This window comes from Poecile atricapillus, chromosome Z (genome assembly GCF_030490865.1).
Source record: "Poecile atricapillus isolate bPoeAtr1 chromosome Z, bPoeAtr1.hap1, whole genome shotgun sequence".
Lineage (NCBI taxonomy): Eukaryota > Metazoa > Chordata > Aves > Passeriformes > Paridae > Poecile > Poecile atricapillus.
In genome coordinates, this window is record NC_081289.1 from 142,478,156 (window position 1) to 142,496,735 (window position 18,580).

The window sequence follows — 18,580 nt, forward strand, 5'->3', positions numbered from 1 at the left end:
GTTCCTGTGCATCAATGTGAGGTCAGAACTACACAGTGCACTCAGATTTCACAGAATGTTTTGAGTTGTAGGGGACCCACAGGGATCACTGAGTACAACTCCTGACACTTCACAGGACACCCCAACAATCCCACCCTGTCCCTGAGAGCGTTGTCCAAACACTTCTGGAGCTCCATCAGGTTTGGTGCTGTGCCCATTCCCTGTGGAGCCTGTTCCAGTGCCCAAACACCCTCTGGGGGAAGAACCTTTTCCTGATATCCAGCCTAAAGCTCCCCTGGCTCAGCTTCAGGCCATTCCCTGGGGTCTGTCCCTGTCACCCAGAGCAGAGATCAGGGCTGCCCCTGCTCTTCCCCCACAAGGAAGCTGTGGCTGCACTGAGCTCTCCCCTCAGTCTCCTCCAGCTGAGCAGACCCAGTGCCTTCAGCCATTCCTCTCACGGCTTCCCCTCACAGACCTTCACCATCCTTGGCCTCCTTTGGACCCTGTCTGATAGTCTGAGATCTTTCTTATATTGGAACACCCAAAACTGCTCTCAGTATTCGAGGTGGGGCCGCCCCAGCCCAGAGCAGAGCGGGACAATCCCCTCCCTTGCCCGGCTGGCCATGCTGTGCCTGCTGCCCCCAGGACAGGGATGTCCCTCCTGGCTGCCAGGGCACTGCTGACCCAAGCTCAACTTGCCACTGAGCAGGAGCCCCAGGTTCCTTTCCATGGCACTGCTGTCCAGCACCTCATTCCCCAGTCTGTCAGTACAGACAGGGCTGCCCCATCCCAGCTGCAGAACCCGGCACTTGCCCTTGTTGAACTAAACTAATATTTCCTACGCTTTAATTTTGTCTCTGCATAAAGCTAATGGGGAAGATTTCTTTTTTATAGAAAATGCAACCCTTTGACCATGTCCTGATGTTCATGGGTGCTAGCTAACAGATGGTTGTCATCTGTGGAAGTCCAGACAGTTTTATTTAGACATTTATGCTAACCATAAGTATAAGCAAATTTGTGTTTTGTGCTCTCGAAGTATGCTGTAATTTATAGTAAATGAAGGTAAGTGTGTTTGCTCAAGAATCTGGGGTAAAACATCCCTTATGAGCAGTCACACTATATTTAAATTTAGACACCCCTCTTCTGTTTGGTTCTGGTATTTGGTGTTTATGAAGTTCTTTGGGGTTCCTTGCAATGAAAAATACATAGGCTAAAATATTTCAATATTGGTCTCTTTGTTTACATATTTTAATTTTTCAGAAGGTTTTGTCTCAGAGTAGTCTGTGCAGTAGTGGTTGAATGAAGGCTTAATGGTCTTCTCTAAGCAGTAATTATTCTTCTTTTCTGGAAGTGAGCTTCCTTGGCCTCAGAGACACAGCTGACCTGACCTGTTCATTACCTGTGTGATATCAGCAGCAGCAAAGGAAGGCAAAATATGGTTTGTGTTTAAATGTGTACACACAAGAAAATAAGACAAACTGAGTTCTGCTACTCTTGTTTCAACTTCCAGAGGAAGGTACATGGAATAAGTTTTACATGGTTCTGAAGAAAAACCCACAATTACAGGATGCTCTCCATGGCTTGAGTATAAAAATGAAAGATCTCAAAAAAACCATCCTCCACCTCTCTGCAGGCATTTCCTGCAGGAGATGGGTACTGTCTGCTTCCAAGGGGTTAGTATGGAGGGAGCTGGGAATGAGAAATTGCTTGCACAGGAAAAAAGGGTGTAGGGAAGAATTTGGCTGACTCATGGAAGGTGTCAATGGCCAGTGAATGAGTATATTTGATTGGACCAGGCAGGTTCACATGTCTGCATGTGTGAAGGTGTATTTGTGTTGAAAACTCTGATCAAGGCATGGCATTTTCTGCTGCTCAGTGAGAATGACCCTAAAAAGCTAAAAACACTTTCTGTAAAAAAGGACGTTAAATGTGAATTTCTATTTGCAGGTGGAAATGTTGACTGCCCAACTCAGGATCAGGAAATAACTAGCAGGGAATTATCTCAGCTAAAAAGGAACAGAGTTATTGAGGATAACAAAAAAAAAAAAATCTTGATATTGTCCTTGTGGCATATGATTTTGTAACATACAAAAAGGAAAGATGTCTGCAACATAAATGATTACTCTGATCTACTCACTTCTGGAGTATTAAAGTGAAATATTTGATGCAGCTTTGGACTCTACACATCAAAAGAAGCATGAAGAGTCAACAGAATATCAACAGGCAGGACTGTGATCTGGACACATTAGTCTGACTTTCCTGATGGTGCACAGGTTTCCCAGTGGGCATCATTGACATGTGCTGTGTCAGTGGAAAAGGACCATGTGAACTACCGAACTCTCCCACTCCAAATTCTCTGGTCTCGTCTTAAATTCACTTTAGATCTCTGCAACCTTTTTCTGTGTATTCAGACAATCTCCCTTTCCTGCTTCGTGATAACTATGTTAATGTTCTTCCAAGGTGTTTCTTATTTTTTTTTTTTGGATTCAGGAACATCTTGACTACTCTTATTTTAAGGCTTCATTATCAAGTTTACCAATATGCCATGTAGATTTCAGAGTTAATATGCTCATCAAGCACACAGTCATTTCAATTTTATAATGCAGATGAAATCTCTACTTAGCTGAAGATTTTAGGTACTCAAAGAAGAAATTACAGGAATGGGAAAGTTACACATTAAATCTGATTATGACATTTTTAAAAAACAACAGATTTTTTTTATTTGTTTTTTTGTGTGGACTTAAATCAAAAATTTGTACAAAAATGAAATAAAAAATAAAAAAAAAAGATTATGTTCAAAAAATTCCTAGTGTGAGCAATTACTTCTGTCACTTAAATTTCAATTCCTCTGTTTGTTTTTTTTCTCTGAAACTGAAATACAAGTTGAAACAAAGAGATCCAGAAAATAAAATTATTATGTATAGTATTAGGAATGCTTAACACACCTTAAAAAATAAAATTCTTTTCATTCCTCAATTCATAATTGCTTGACTTCAGGATCTTTTCTCCTGGACTGAAGTTAGGGAGAGCAAGAGAAAGAGGGAGAAGAGAAGATAAGAGTAGATATGGATTTAGTTCACAACATTTTAAATAAGTTTTCCAGTTTTCATCTGACCATCCAGTGGTACCTCAAGTAGCCTGGCCTTCTTGATGAGAAAGAAGCTTCTGACATGTTGAAAATTAACACATCTGAAATAAATTCAAGCCTTCAATTACTCTTGGTTAGTTGAAGACAAAATCAAGAGAGAAAGCTTCCAAATTTGTGAAAGCACTCTTGGGCACAGGGTGTGACTATTGGGAATGATCCTGTGCAGGGCCAGGAGTTGGACTCAGTGATCTTTGAGGATCTCTTCCAACTCAGCTTATTCAGTGATTCTGTGAAATTTGGTCCCTGGCCTAAGACCTTGTAAGGCCATCCTTGAATGGGATGTTGTTAACAAAAAGAAACAGATCTTGGCTTCCTGAGTCTCCTGAGAATATGTAATCCATTATAAAATTTCATCAGCTGTGAAGCCAAGATTTATGTAAAGTTAGAATTCACATTCTCATTTTTTATATCACTATAGAAGTACTCAGGATACATGCAAATACTTTAGTATTTCATGTGTTCCTTTCTAATGCAAATGCTATAGTTACCCTTGTAAAAGCAAATTTTATGGTACATGAACATGAATAGACTGACTTGACTTGGCTAAAAATGTTTGGTGTTGAGCCTTGTTTATCACACATCATCTGAGGAGTATGGCTCTGTAACCTCATTGCTCACCACCTCTTATTTTTTCATGTATAATGTAGAAGGATTACATGAAAAAGGATCAACTGGTTAAGTTAGGATAATTTTGTTTCCAACTTTAACAGAAATTTAAAAAAAAAAAAAAAGAAAAAATGCAGCCTAGAAAGAAAAGTACTTGATCATATTTTCCCTTTGGAAATAAAACTTTATTAATATTAATATAGTATCTTCTTGTTATCTCTTTTTTAAAATGTTGCCCCTTAGGTATATATCAGAAGCTTTGCAGCTACTGCTTGTCAGTTAAATCTGAATATCTTGGCTGGTTTCCCATTGGGTTACACATATAAATTATTATTTTATAACTCTATATGTATGTATTTATGTAGGGTTGTGTGTGCATATTCTTTTTTATAACAGAACCTTTTGCTTGCAATAGATAAAGATATACATTAATAGCTTATTAGGCCTGTGGTAATTTTTTTTTTCTGTATATGTTTTAATCTTGCATGCTGGCATTTTAATCCCTCAGTACCTGTCTTTCACATTAGCTTCTCATGTCCTTTCAAAATGGCAAGGCTAAAATTCCCTTCCTGTTACAGACATCAAGACCATTTCTATATTAATAATTCCCCAAAACAGAGTGAAAATATTAAAAATGTAGAGCACAAATGTAATATCCACTGCAGCATTTTTTTCCCCCATAAGCAGACCTCACTGTACTTTAAATGAAAATAGTTGGAATTTGAGGTCCTGATGATTTTTTTTTTTCGTTTCCCTGTCAGGGAGGGAGGGGGAAGAAAAAGAGAATGAAGAAAGATTTCTGCAGGAAAAGTCAAAGAAGACAAAAAAACCCCATTATCTTCTGAAGAGAAAGAAATGGATTTTCTATCTAGAACTATCCACAGAAAAAGGTTTTATTTGGAAGTTTCCATGCAAAATCTTCCATGAGATAATAACATGTGCTGTCATGAGGTGTTACAAATTCATTTCACAAATCTGTAAGATTTTGGATATGGCAAAGCCTTTGTGCTCAGAAAATGACTGTAACATCAGTGTTTTCTTATTTACATTCTGCTATAATTTGTAGAATAAATAATTCATTACAAAGACATTAATGAGAAATTTTAACATTGTAAGTGTTTTGATTATTTTTTTCTTCCTTACACCCTTGAGCCTTTAATGTATTTTTACTGGGAAAATGATCAAACTTTTAATACAAGTAAGTGGGAGAAATAATAATTATCCAAATCTGTGGGAGCAATAGGGACCTTTGCCTTCTTTTGATTCCCCAAGAGGAATCCTCAGGATGTTTCCTTTTGTTGCAGGGAGCCACAACACAAGGGAGGAAGGTTTTGTTCACAGTAGGTGAATTCCATACAGACTGGATGCTGGCAGATCAGTCCTCAGCTACATTTTATCTGTATATTATATTTTTTTATGGTAAAATCTTCTACTACTGTCACAGTACCTGAGTACACTTCACTTGAAATTACTCTGAAATTCCCAATGGACTTCATGCAGTCTGTGTCATCTCTTGCATACCAGATCAGAATTTTTTTTTTAGTGCTGTGTGCAAGTCTTCCCACAAGGCTCAGTGTAACCCCTGTGGATGGGTGTTCCCCTACATTTATGTAAAATTTGCATTAAGCTTGACATTTACTGCGAAGTGTAAGCGGAAATTAACCTTAAGGCTCTAATTGAGTAGGAAAGTGATTCTGTAATAAAATCTAAAACACATCTTGATTGTAATCAAGAAACAGGGGAGGGGAAAAAAAAGGATTATACCTTTTGGTATTTAATAAAAAGTAACACGTACAGCTTTAGGTATGCAATTTCCTTAGATGGCATTAAAATGAAATGTAAAGTGTATAAAAACAAAAAATCTTTTCAAGTGCCATATGGAATCATAAATCGTAATGACATTACAACAAGAACAACATGATTTGCCCAGTCAAAAGCAATTATGTTAGGGTAAAGGGGAAAAACAAGAAAGCTGTGGTCATCATAAACATTGTCAGCCCAAATCTGCATCTCCCTGCCTTCTAAGCCAACTTGCTTTACTATTTTATTTATATCTCAAAAAAATTATTTTTTTGCCTTGATGAAATGGGCCTACTATATTTGAAAAAATGAAATTTCTGTCTAGTCCATCTTTTTAAATGTTCATGCTCAACAATTAATTATTTTATTTATTTTTCTTTTATTTTATCCGTGAAATTCTCCTGTTGATTGCTACGTAACATACTGCAGATACAGGCACAATTGCATAATGAGCTGATGCAATCTAGTGAACATGTTAACCTTCAAACTAATAAAAAGGCCTATTTGTCTCATACATTTCAAATGTAATGTGCACTGAGTTTCCTCTTGAGTTGTACTCTGGATGTGGGTTGTGTTTTAATTGAACCTGTAATTACCAGGACAAGACTTCTTTTCCCTTTCAACACAATTGCTCTCTTGAGTCAGAGCCTTGAAGGGTGCTGCACACCTCTAATTGGCAATCAGTGAGACTTCAGGGTGCTCAGCATCTCACAGAAGTGCTCAGCACCTCAAAATCACTAATAAATAACAAAGAGTTACAGCAGAAGGGAAAATCAAGCACTCTCTGTTTGATCACAGCGTGAGGACAAGAGAGGTGAGGTACCGACTTCAGGACTCACTCCAGGCATTCTGGATGAAAACATGTGAGATTTTTGCTGCTGTACTTTTGGGAACTAGCCAGGACTCATGTACGAGGTCACCACAACAAAAATTGTTCATCACCAGGGAAGGTTAGTTTCTTACCTTCCAAAACCAAGCAATACCACTTTGTTTTGGAGACAGTGAGGAACAGCAGCTGGAATGACAACCCAGCTCCCAGAACATCTGTTCTCTTCCTTCCTTGATCTGTTTCCAGCTTTCTCTATGACCTAGGACAAGGGTCAAGGGCTGGATGTCATGCTTTCCAAATGGAGAGACTGCAGGAAGCAAGTCCTGGCTGTGCTGAGGGTCTGGGTACAAGAAACCTTCTCTCTTGCTCTTCCCAAGACAGATGTGTGGGCTGGCACCAAGGCTACGTGAGGCACAAGGGCTCCAGGCACAGGTGGACCTTGTAGTCCTGTAGATGATGGGTTCCTAGTAGCTATCTACTATCCACTTTATTTTTTTTCTTTTCCTAGCTATATAAATAATAATGGGTTCCCCTGAGAGATACCTGCACTGAAGTCTCAACCTCTTCGTCCAAAAAAGGCATCTGCCACTACAAAATTGCTACAGAACTCATATTACCAAGACTGGAATATGTAAAGAGATTTTCCAGAGATTATCTTCTGGACCATAAAAATAAGTGCAGCTGTTCATGAATAAGAAGGTTCCTTCTTTCCAGGTGTTATTAAATGCTGAATACAGTCTCAAACAGTGTTGGTAACTGCTAAATAAAAGGGTGATGAATTCAGGAAAGCCATTCTGCGCTGAAGATACTGCCAACCACTAGAGGGATATTATGAAAGGGTAAGAAAATAAAGTTATCAATCTTCTCTCTTGTGGAGGCCTCTCCATGTGTTTCCCTGATGTTGGGGTATATAGTGAAGATTTTCTTCAGAAGTGCTGAGTCCTGGCCCTGTCATGTCTGCTTCATATCCTGAACACAACCTTTGCAAGATTCACAAAATGCATAAGATGTCAGTATTACCCCTCATTTCTTAAAATACAGAGTATAGCTTTGACCCAGAAAAAAAACCAAAAAAAAACCCCACAAAAAACCACCACCACCACCAACCATAAAAAAATCCAAATTAACAAAAAAAACCAAACAAACCCCAAAAACAATGACAAACAAACAAAAAAAGAAACAAAAAAGCAAAAACAAACAATAAACCCCCAGGAATAACTCAACAAACTCAAAAACAAAAAGCTAAACTGAACAGCAAACAAACAAAACTGAAAATAAACATACAGCAATGTTAAGAAAAATAACTCACTAAAAAAGAAAATTGTAATAAGTGTCGGTGAAGTTGGGATATCTTGGGGGCCCTTGGGGAATATTCTTGGGTACTTTAGATAGAGAGAAGCATTAGAATCCAACTGATTTGAGCTCTGCATCTTTACACTGTATTCTCTGAGGAGACTTATGTAATCTCTCTATTTTTCAGTTTATTTAAGTTTTCTTAAGGAATCAACGACTAATATCTAATTTACAGACCTCTTAGGTGGCCTCTATACATCGTGCTGACACATGGATTTTCATCCCATGATTCTGGCATAAAATCTATCCTTATTCTGGGAATCATGAAGCTGTTATAATTAACATGAATAAATGTGATGTTGATGTTAGCATTTCTGTTGCAAACATCACAATATTTCTATTTTCTTCAAAACTGTGGTTTCAAGAATGAGAAAAATATTATCCCCTGAAACTTTCACTAAAAAACAGGGAGAGAAGGAGGTTAAAAAAGAAAAACAATTCTAGTCAATATCATCTTGAGAAAAGCTGACATGCATAATAGATATATGAAATACAGGCTCAAAAAAAATCCAAAGTGAAATGTGTGAAATGGGAATGCTTTGGAGGGACATTTTTATTATGAATTTTGAATACCTGAATTTATCAGTGAGGTCACCCTGCAGCTCCCCTGAAAATATTCATGTCTATGATGAATAATGGTACATTTTTTCTCCACAAAGCCATATTTTTGACAGCACATCATTTTATGTGAGATTTCACCTCTTCACATATTAACTATATTTGTCCTGGTCCTACAGACACTAATTTCTGAAATATCCCAGTAATTAAGAAACCACTGTGCCTGTTGATGGACATTTTTAAATGTGAATTTTTAAATTAAACAAAGTACCAATTGTTTCTGTTTATGCAGAACAGGTCTGGCACTTTGGTAAGAACCAATCTCACCATATAAAACCAGCAATGAATACAGGCAAAAGCCATGATTGTCAGAACTAGCCAAAATTCGAAATTCAGTGGGAGGGAAAAGAAAAAGCCCATCCTCTGATACTCAATGGTCTGAGGGGCTGGAAGGAAACCAGAGTTCATGGAGTTGTTGTGGTGCTGGAATGTTTGCTGAGGCAGTGGCTGTAGGGCTCAAAGAGCCTCACATCCTCAAGCAGATGGGACCATGGAACCATGCCATCACGATTTCCCTGCTGGAGAGGAACTGTGAAGTCATGGAGTTCAACTCTTAATGCAGCACTGCCTGGTCCACCACTAAACCATGTGTCCAAGAGCAACCCACACATTTTACCAACACCTCCACAGACAGTGACTCCGCCACTGCCCTGGGCAGCCAGTTCCAGCGTCTGAACACCTTTCCAGGGAAGATGTTTGTCCCAATATCCTCAACAAACCTGCTCTGGTGAAACTTGAGACCATTTGCTTTCCTCCTATCTCTTGTTGGTGGGAGAGCAGAGTGGCTCTCAGCTGATAACAGCCACCCCTCAGGGCCCTCTGATGTGGGGTCTCCCAAAAAGATTACAGCTCCTTCCTGCTGACAGAGGACAAAATAAGATTACATTTACTAAAATACCAGTTAATGCCATTGATCATCTGGTCTAGTGGAAGGTGTCCCTGCTCACGGCAGGGGGTTGGAACGAGACAGTCTTTTAACGTCCCTTCTAAGCCAAACCATTCCATGGATCTATGACATTTACCTTTTCTCTCCCAGGGGCAATTTTAAGTTGTGTTGACCAATTTCTCAGTAAGATGGAGCTGTCAGTGACCATCACCAAAGTCCTGCAAATACCCACGTGTCTTTTTTTTTCCCCTTGAAATTCTGTTGCCACACATTACTCAAACTGCTGTATTCCTGAGTTGGTTTTGCTAATCATAGGAGTCAATCAGCGTGTTTCAAGTGTTTCTTAGTAGTTACTACAGAGAAACTGTGAAAGTACACATTTAGCCTTGAAAACAATATTTCAGGGGCCAGAAGGCATTTAATTCACATCATATTGCAAGGGCACCACATGTTTTGACAGGCCCTAAGAGAGGTAATTCAATGAGCATCACTTTAATGATATATGATTTAGACAGCTATTTTTTCCTTTTGTCCTCTCTGTGACCCTGCTCCTTCCCCCTTTCTTTTCAGTGCTGCTGCAGACTCACTGTCACAAAGATGTCATATCTGCAGCCAATTGTGTCCTTACTCAGAAAATAATACGCAAAGGATAGAATTAAATGTGCAGATTATTGCACAGTTTGCAAACGGAGGCAAAGGAAATTTATTCCATTCTCTAATTCTGCTGCTTGTCCAAGATATAGATTAGACATGCAGGGCCAGGCTTATCCCTGCCAAAAGCCCATCAAAATCAAAGGAGTTCCACACGAAGAAATTTTTCTCGGTACCAGCAGATGTTTAAGAGAGCAGAATAATTTGGGTTATCACTTAAAATTGGTTCAAATTGTGAACCGGATGGACAGGTTCAATACAGATCATGTACTGAAACGTGAGGAGAGATTTCTATTTCCCCTTATAATTCTTGCCTTACCTCACTACTGAAAGCCAGAATGAAGGTCTGAGAGCCACTGTGCAAGGATAAAATAATGGAATATCCCTATCCTAGCAAACTTCAAATTTGACTAAGAATAAATGAGGAATTTTCTTTTATCTGCCTGAAATTCAAACAACTGGGGATCCCTCTCCCAACACATGATGTCATTCATGTCATCACATGAAGACATAAAAAATCTGAGAGATGTGAAAAAATAACAGTGGAGAAACTTTTGAATCTTTTTTGGAGAACTATGTACTCTGTGTTGAAATAACTGGGTTTCTTGTCCTTTTGCTACTCAATTTTGATGTATAAAGTATTACTTAACCTGAATAAAGACACTGAATCAGGTCTCAGAGCACAGGCTGGTCAGGATCCATCACATTATTACAATCCTGCAAAGAATCAGCATTTCTATGAAAGTAAATCAACAAGCTTGGAAATGCCATGCTAAATAATATTGTTATTATTTTCTAGACTTGTGAAAGGGTCAAGCTGCAGCATATATAGTTTATCCACTGAATAACTACAGCAGAGGACCTTATAGATTATATCCTCAAAGTAACTCTGACTGACGTTTTCCTTCTTCCCTCAAATATTTATTGAAATGAAAGATGGAGTGCTTATGGAAATCTGCATTATTCTGTATTACAACTGAAGAGACCATTTGGGTAGTTTAACTTTATTATCACCTTGATACTGTATACATTCCCAAGACTTAAGTCACATATTTCTCACAGGTTTCTGGATAAAGAATTTTAAGAAGCTAGAGTTGAAGCTGGTTTGTTTTGGATATGGGGGGTTTTCTGGGCATTATTTTTCTTGTGTATTTGGTTGGTGGAGGGTTGTTTGGTTTTTGTTTTGTTTTGTTTTGTGGAGTTTTTTATTTGTCTTATGGTTGGAGTTTTTTGGTTTTGGTTTTATTTCTCTGCATATTCCACTTACACTCTGTAACACACAAGTGCTACATCTGAGTGATTTTGAACATTTATGATTTGAATGTTTTTATTAACACCTCATCCCCATTTCAGTAAATAGCCTTTTCCTTTCATATGGGCTTGTCTGGCACACACAGGTATTGATGAAATCATAGGAGGTAAATATGGTAATCAGTGAAAAGAGGGTTATAGAATCACAGAATATGTTGAGTTGGAAGACACCAATTTTGATGAGCTTTATGAAGGACAGACAAGAAAATGACTTTTGCAGTTATTTGTGTTCTAAATCCGTGCTTCCCCTCCTTGTCCAAATCTAAATCTCAAAATTCTCCCCTTTTTGTATGGCCACTGCTAGTCCTGCTGATCAAGGCTGATAAGCCACTGCAGTAGAAACAGAGAAAGGTTTGGATTGGAAGGGATCTTAAAAACAATTTCAACTCCTGGCCATAGGCAGGGACACCTACTAGACCAGTATTTGACCAACCTATTTGACCAACCATGGTTGCTCAAAGCCCCATCCAGTCTGGCCTTGGACACTTTCAGGGAAGGGGCATCGATGGGCAGGAGAAACAGTCTTTGTGGAAGACAGAAATAACCCTGTGGAAAATTTTGGTGGAAACCTCAGCCAAGCCTTAGTGTAACTATGGGCCTTACAACTAAGACCAATGTTTCAGTGCTTGGCAGAACTTTCAAAATTTGTAGGTTATGTGTTAATTCCTCTGTCCTCATTCCTGGATATAGAAGATTGCATCAGGCTTGGGTGGCATTGCCTCCTCTCCCGCTATATGACTGCGAGTGAGATTTCAAAGCCACATGGATTGTGCCAAATAGCCCCCCTTTACTGGTGGAGTCTACCCTGACAGACACCTGCATCAGAGAAATTCCTGTTATTTTGTCATAGAATCATGGAATCATGGAACCGTGGAATCATAGACCAGTAGAATCACAGAGCCATAGAATCGTAGAACCTCAGAACCACAGAATCATGGAATCATAGAACCACAGAACATGCCAAGTTGGAAGGGAACCAACCATGATCAAAACCAACTTCTTTCCCTGTACAGGACACCCCAACAAACCCACCATAAGCCTGAGGGCACTGTCCAAATGCTTCTTGATTTCAGGTAAGATTGGTGCTGTGACCGCTGTCCTGGGGACCCTGTTCCAGTGCTCAGCCACCATCTGTGTGAAAAATTTTTTTCTGATGTCCAACCTAAATATCCCTTGACTCAGCTTCAGGCCACCTCCTTGAATCCTGTCACTGGTCACCAAAGTGAAGAGATCAGTGTCTGCCCCTCCTCTTCACCTCATGAAGATGCTGAGGACCACCATAAGGTCTCACCTCAGTCTCCCCTCAGTCTCCCCTTCTCCAGCTGAACAGACTAAGTGCCTTCTGCTGCCTCACATAAGACTTTCCTTCAAGGCCCTTCACATTCCTTTTGCCCCTTCTTTGGAGGTTCTCTGATGACATAGTGTCTCTTTTATACTGGGACACCCAAAACTGCTCCCAGTATTCGAGGCGTGGCCGCCCCAGCCCAGAGCAGAGCAGGACAATCCCCTCCCTTGCCCGGCTGGCCATGCTGTGCCTGCTGCCCCCAGGACAGGGATGTCCCTCCTGGCTGCCAGGGCACTGCTGACCCAAGCTCAACTTGCCACTGAGCAGGAACCCCAGGTTCCTTTCCATGGCACTGCTGTCCAGCACCTCATTCCCCAGTCTGTCAGTACAGACAGGGCTGCCCCATCCCAGCTGCAGAATCCAGAACTTGCCCTTGTTGAGCTTCCTGTGGTTGGTGATTTCCTAGCCCTCTCATTTGTCGAGGTCTCTGTAGGGCCTCTCTAACCTCAAGGGAGTTGCCAGCTCCTTCCAATTTAATATAGTTGGCAAACTTATTATTCCTTCCAGTGTTGCATCCAAGTTGTTTTTGAAGCTATTGAAGAGAACTGGGCCAAGGCTGGGACCCTTTGGAACCCCTCTACTGGGAGGTCACCAGTCTGATGTCACCCCATTTTCTGTCACCTTTGCTCACTGCCCATGGGCCAGTTGTTCACCCGTTGCATGATGTTTATCCAGCTGTGAGATGGACATTTTTTCCAGAAGAACACCATGAGGGACAGTATCAAAAGCTTTGTGGAAGTCCAAAATGGTGACATCTCTGGGTTTTCCTAGATCAGCTAGGTGGCTTACCTTGCTGTAGAAGGAATTCAGGTTTGATAAGCAGGACTTTCCTCTGATGAAGTTGTGCTGGTTGTGGCTGATGAATCTCTTGTCCTCCAGGTGTTTTTCAATAGCTCCTAGAAAAAACCCAGAATCATTTCCATGAATCTCATCTCGTGTCTAAGGGTTTTCCACGTTAATTTTTTGATAGACATATCTCCACAGAGAAGTTCTCACGTGTGAAATCCCTTGATTTAGAATGGTAAAAAAAGCCACTTTATGTTCTAGCTGGCACTGGAGCAGCTGTTGCTGCTCTGGAGGCAACTGCATCTCTCCCTTAGACACAAGGAGCTCTAGAAACCCAAAAGACCTTTAAACTCTTAACCTTATGATTTCTAGCAGAATGATGTAAGGACAAATATCTGTTATTCTTATGTTTTCAGGAACGGCCATGCCAGCAGACATTCCTAGGCCTGTGTTGAGCAGTGTGGAGATCACAGTTTCAGCTAAGTGATGGAAGCAGTGATTGCCCCTATTCGTTCTCCTTGGGCAAGGACCATATCTATTTCCTATCTTTTTCTTATCTATACCACCTACAGCAATGTAGGATCAATGGTGTATGAAATCCAAATTAGGTATCTGGAAGACACAGTCCCAACGGGGACTTCAAGAGGGCAGAAGGCAGTGATCTTAATACAGATAGATTTGTTTGGTCACAAGGAATGTTGTAGATTAACTATGGAAGTTATACAGTCATTATCAGATTTCTAATATATGTTTAAGCTGTGTTTTCTAATGTTTATTCAGACAGTAACCAAGACAGCTGGGGTTCAATGCAGTCAATTTTCTTGCTGTGAAATTGCTGTGGACACTGCAGATAATTTTATAATCACGCACATCAGTTTCAGAGAGCAAATAAGTATTAGAGAGGAAAGAACTGAGTTGTGTGACAATACCCACAATAATAGGCTGTGGGACAGAGGGATGCTGCTGTTATTCATGAGTTTCATCCACAGGAAAGGGTGTGGGAAGGTTCCTCTGCATGTCCTCAGGTCATTAGAGATGAACCACGTGTTGGAGGCCATAGGAAAATGCTTCTGTTCTGGGGGTGGAGACAATCTACTTCTGCCCTTCTACGGATTTTTCTCCAGTGGAAACAGCAGAGGCTCTCTCAGTGCTCTGTTAGACACCCTGTTGCAACTGTGTTGTTTCCAGAACATTTCCTCAGGAGAAAAAGAAATACAAGGAAATTAAGGACAATTATTATCTCTATAAAAATTTAAATATTATCCTTTTTTACTGTGCTTCTGCATGTAACCTTCTCAGCCTTGATTACAATTTTAAATCTTTTTTCCATGATACTCATATCTTCACTGACCTCTGAAAATATGATGCACTAATCCACACTTAAAATAAGCTTTAATGTGTCTGGGGAGTACTGGGACATTATACCCAGGCACTTCTGTTGGGATAGATTATGACTTCGATGGCATCAAGGCAATTAATAGTTTCAATATCTAGATACAAAACACTCTTGGTTGCATATCAGTTCATGGGATAATCACTGTAGGGACCCATAAAACCTTATTGTTTGTAGAAGTCAAATTAATGATGCAAAAGGTGCTGGCAATAGTGATTGCATCACTGTTGGTACAATTCAGAGCAGTTAGACTAAGACCAAATCAAAGGCACCTTATACTCACCAATTCTAGCAAGGATAGGTTTTTAATTAATATCTGTGGTTTTTTATACAAGGAATATAAATTTAAAGGCAGGGCTGTATTCCTATCTTAATCCCCCAATGTTTAAAAAAAAAAAAAAAAATTACTTTCCTTTTCTTTTTTTTTCTTCCCATAATTAACTTCATGCAAATTTCATGGAAAGGGTAGTAAGTAGATGTTTACTGTCTACAAATTTAATTTAAAAAAATTACTCTATGTCTTTTTGACAAATGAAACCAAAATATGAAAAAAAATGAAACCAGCAAAAAATCAAACCAAACAAAAAAACAACAAAAGGCAACAAAAAAAATTATCATTAGCTTGTTCAAAAAAAACCAAAAAGACTATAAAAAAAAAAAATTACCGTTGCAATTTGCACTGTTATCACTATTATTTATATGACTGTAGAGGATAGTGATCAAAAACAGCCTTTGGACAAAGGTATATATTAAGTACTGCCCAAGTCTAAAATGAGGCACAGTCCTGGTCTCAAAGGGTTTTTTGTCTAAAGAAAGAAGACAGAGGATAGAAACAGCAATGTGTCTTTCATATAATTTTTCAGGTATAAGGAGGGGAAAAAACTGCAATAGAAAAACAAGGTTACTGTGGCAATGCATCCCTAATTTTATAATGACCCAAAAACCATCCTAATATTAATTTAAAATGAATTTTAAATACCATGAGATTTTGATGAACTGATTATGTTTTTGTTTTTTTTTTTTTTTTTGTTCACTCTGTCTGTGTGCATGGGAATACTGGAAGAATCTGAAAGACATTTTCAGTTCCTTAGATATATCTGAATTAATCAGAGTGAAATCCCCACTGGATGTAAACACTAACAAGAATATTAAATACCTATCAGAAAATGTGGTCAAAGTTTGATCTCAAATGGTTAGATTTTAATATTTTCATTTCTTCTGGAAACAAAGCTGCTATATTTTTTGATAACACAACTATTGCTACATTTTTCCCTTTGCCATTTACATTTTTAGACTCCTACCGCCTTTCTTATCAGTCTTTCCTAACTGCATTTGCATTAACAGGTCACAAAACTTTGAAAATGACATTTTTTGTACCAACCAGGACTCCAGTGCAGCACTATTAATAACAGCAACTTGAGCAAATTTAAGAGTTGAGTCACTGAGCAATCTTAAGGCATACATGATGCCTACAGTGAAGAAAATTATACCAGACAGAGACTCTTATTGTTCCTATGACCATGAATTATGTAAAAACCAAGAGTGCATTTGAGGCTAGGCAGGATGGGGCTTTGAATGTTCCTAACTCAAAATAAAGATGATTCACATGTTTATGAAGTGAATAATGCATTCACTTTTCTGCAGTTACAGGGATCAAGACTTGGTGGCCCATGTCCCCTTCAGTCCTGTGCTGATGTGGTTTGGAAAGCAAGAGGGAAAAGAGATTTGGCCTCCTCTGCTACTGGAGAGTGTGCCAGGTGAAAGGTGGGACAAAACTTATCCTCTGGTTTCACTGCCTTGAAAAGAGTGACATCCACCTTCTCTATTATTCTATTTCTACTCTGTTTATACCTGAAAAAGATGAGACTAAAAATATTGATTTTATATGACTTTCAATGAGAAATCAGCATTCAGAGTATCTGAAAATGAAAACTCATGCATTCCTAATCTCATTTGAGAACGTTTAAAAATCAGAAGATAGATAAATAAACATATGCTAACACCTTGGCTACAAAACTGCTGCTGCTGAAGTTTAAAGTCTCTGTAAACTTTCTTACCTCACTACATGTCTTAATTTTTAAATGAGAAAATAGCAGGCCTGTCCTGTCCTGTCCTGTCCTGTCCTGTCCTGTCCTGTCCTGTCCTGTCCTGTCCTGTCCTGTCCTGTCCTGTCCTCTCCTCTCCTCTCCTCTCCTCTCCTCTCCTCTCCTCTCCTCTCCTCTCCTCTCCTCTCCTCTCCTCTCCTCTCCTCTCCTCTCCCTTTCAGTTAAGATATATTTGTAACAGTTAAAGGAAAATAACAAATCTGTTTGTTGACTTTTCATCTACATGGCAGACCTAAATGAAACATTCCTCATTTTCACTTTGTCAGAGGATAGATGGAAAGTGCCATCTGTAATATAATAACTGTGACCAAAGTCATGCTGCCTCAGAAGCGTAGCAACATATTCTTTCAAACTGCTTTTTTCCTTTTTTTTTTTTTTTTTTAAGCAAGCAGCACTTGCTAGTATTTACAATCAATTAATTTAGACTGGTTTTAGAAAACGCCTTACTTTACTAGAAAAAAACCCAGCTTGAAAAAAATCGAGGCAAAATACACTTCAATTTACTGTGTTTGAAAGAAAAACATTTTGCTTGAAATTAAATGGAAGTAAAATGCATTTTCAGGGAAAAGGAAATATTTTATCTAGTTGAGCATATTTTCATATATTATGAAAATATGCTTCCTTAAAATCAAGAGATTTGAATAATAAAATACCTGATTAAGAATCTACACCTGTATGCTTTGAGTAGACGGTGTTTATGTAGGTAAGCACATCACATGACCCTAGAAAGCAACATGAAATTTTCTTGCCATTCTTGCCATTTTTAGGAATTGCACTATTTCTTGTATAGTACTTTCACAGAAGTTAAAAGCTTGTAGGTTTATTCTGCTGTTTGATCCATAAAAGACCCCTGAAGGTGAAAGTCCTATTTATAACTAAGGAAACCGGTAAAAAATGTAGAAATGACTATATAGCTTTTCTGCATTCATGCATTTGTGAAGAAATTACATATTTTAAAACTTTATCCATGGAAATCTAAGATTCTGTCCAAATCTTGATATTCAAAATGGGGAATAAACATTTATTAAAAACATAATTGTCTTAAATAAAAAAATTGTTATTTCTTGAATATTATTGACTTAAACCAAATTCATAGAGCATAAATTCCTTCCCTCCAGAGGATTTCTTTTTATAATATGAAGAGAACATGGCAGGCAAAAGAAAGATATTCCTAAAATAAATCCCGGGGATTTTTTTATTATTTTGTGGCTGATCCCTTCCAAGACAGCAATGGCTGATGGAACAGAATCAAAATAAATGGAGCTGTGTCAGTTCCCACCATCAAAAGATCTGGTCCAACTTGTCTTCACATCTTCACTCTCTTGTCCTGGATTGCAAAGCCTCCTTTTAACAGCCTGAACAGCCACAGTGCTGGAAGTGCTGCAGGGAACTGTGGTGTGAGAAATTGTCAGAGTTGTGGATTTCCACAGAAATACCATTCTTGAGGGGGAAAACCGACTGTCCCAAGGAAGAGGAGATTCCAGTGAGTGCAGTGAAGCTGCTGCAGAGCCACTGCAAGCCTGCTAAAGAGACCTCTGAGCCAGGAGCCTGTGTCCATGCAGGGGACATGCTGTGCAAGTGGCCACAGAACCCTTGTGATTCAGCTCTGCTGTACATCTTCCCCCTGCTCCATATCAAAGCTGCATTTTAAAAAGCAGCAGAAGACCCTTACCGAAGGCTTTTAATAGCAGACAACACACATCACTAACAACTGTCCTCCAGGGAGCAATGGTACTCTTGCAGAGGACTAAATTGCATCTCCTTCTCCAG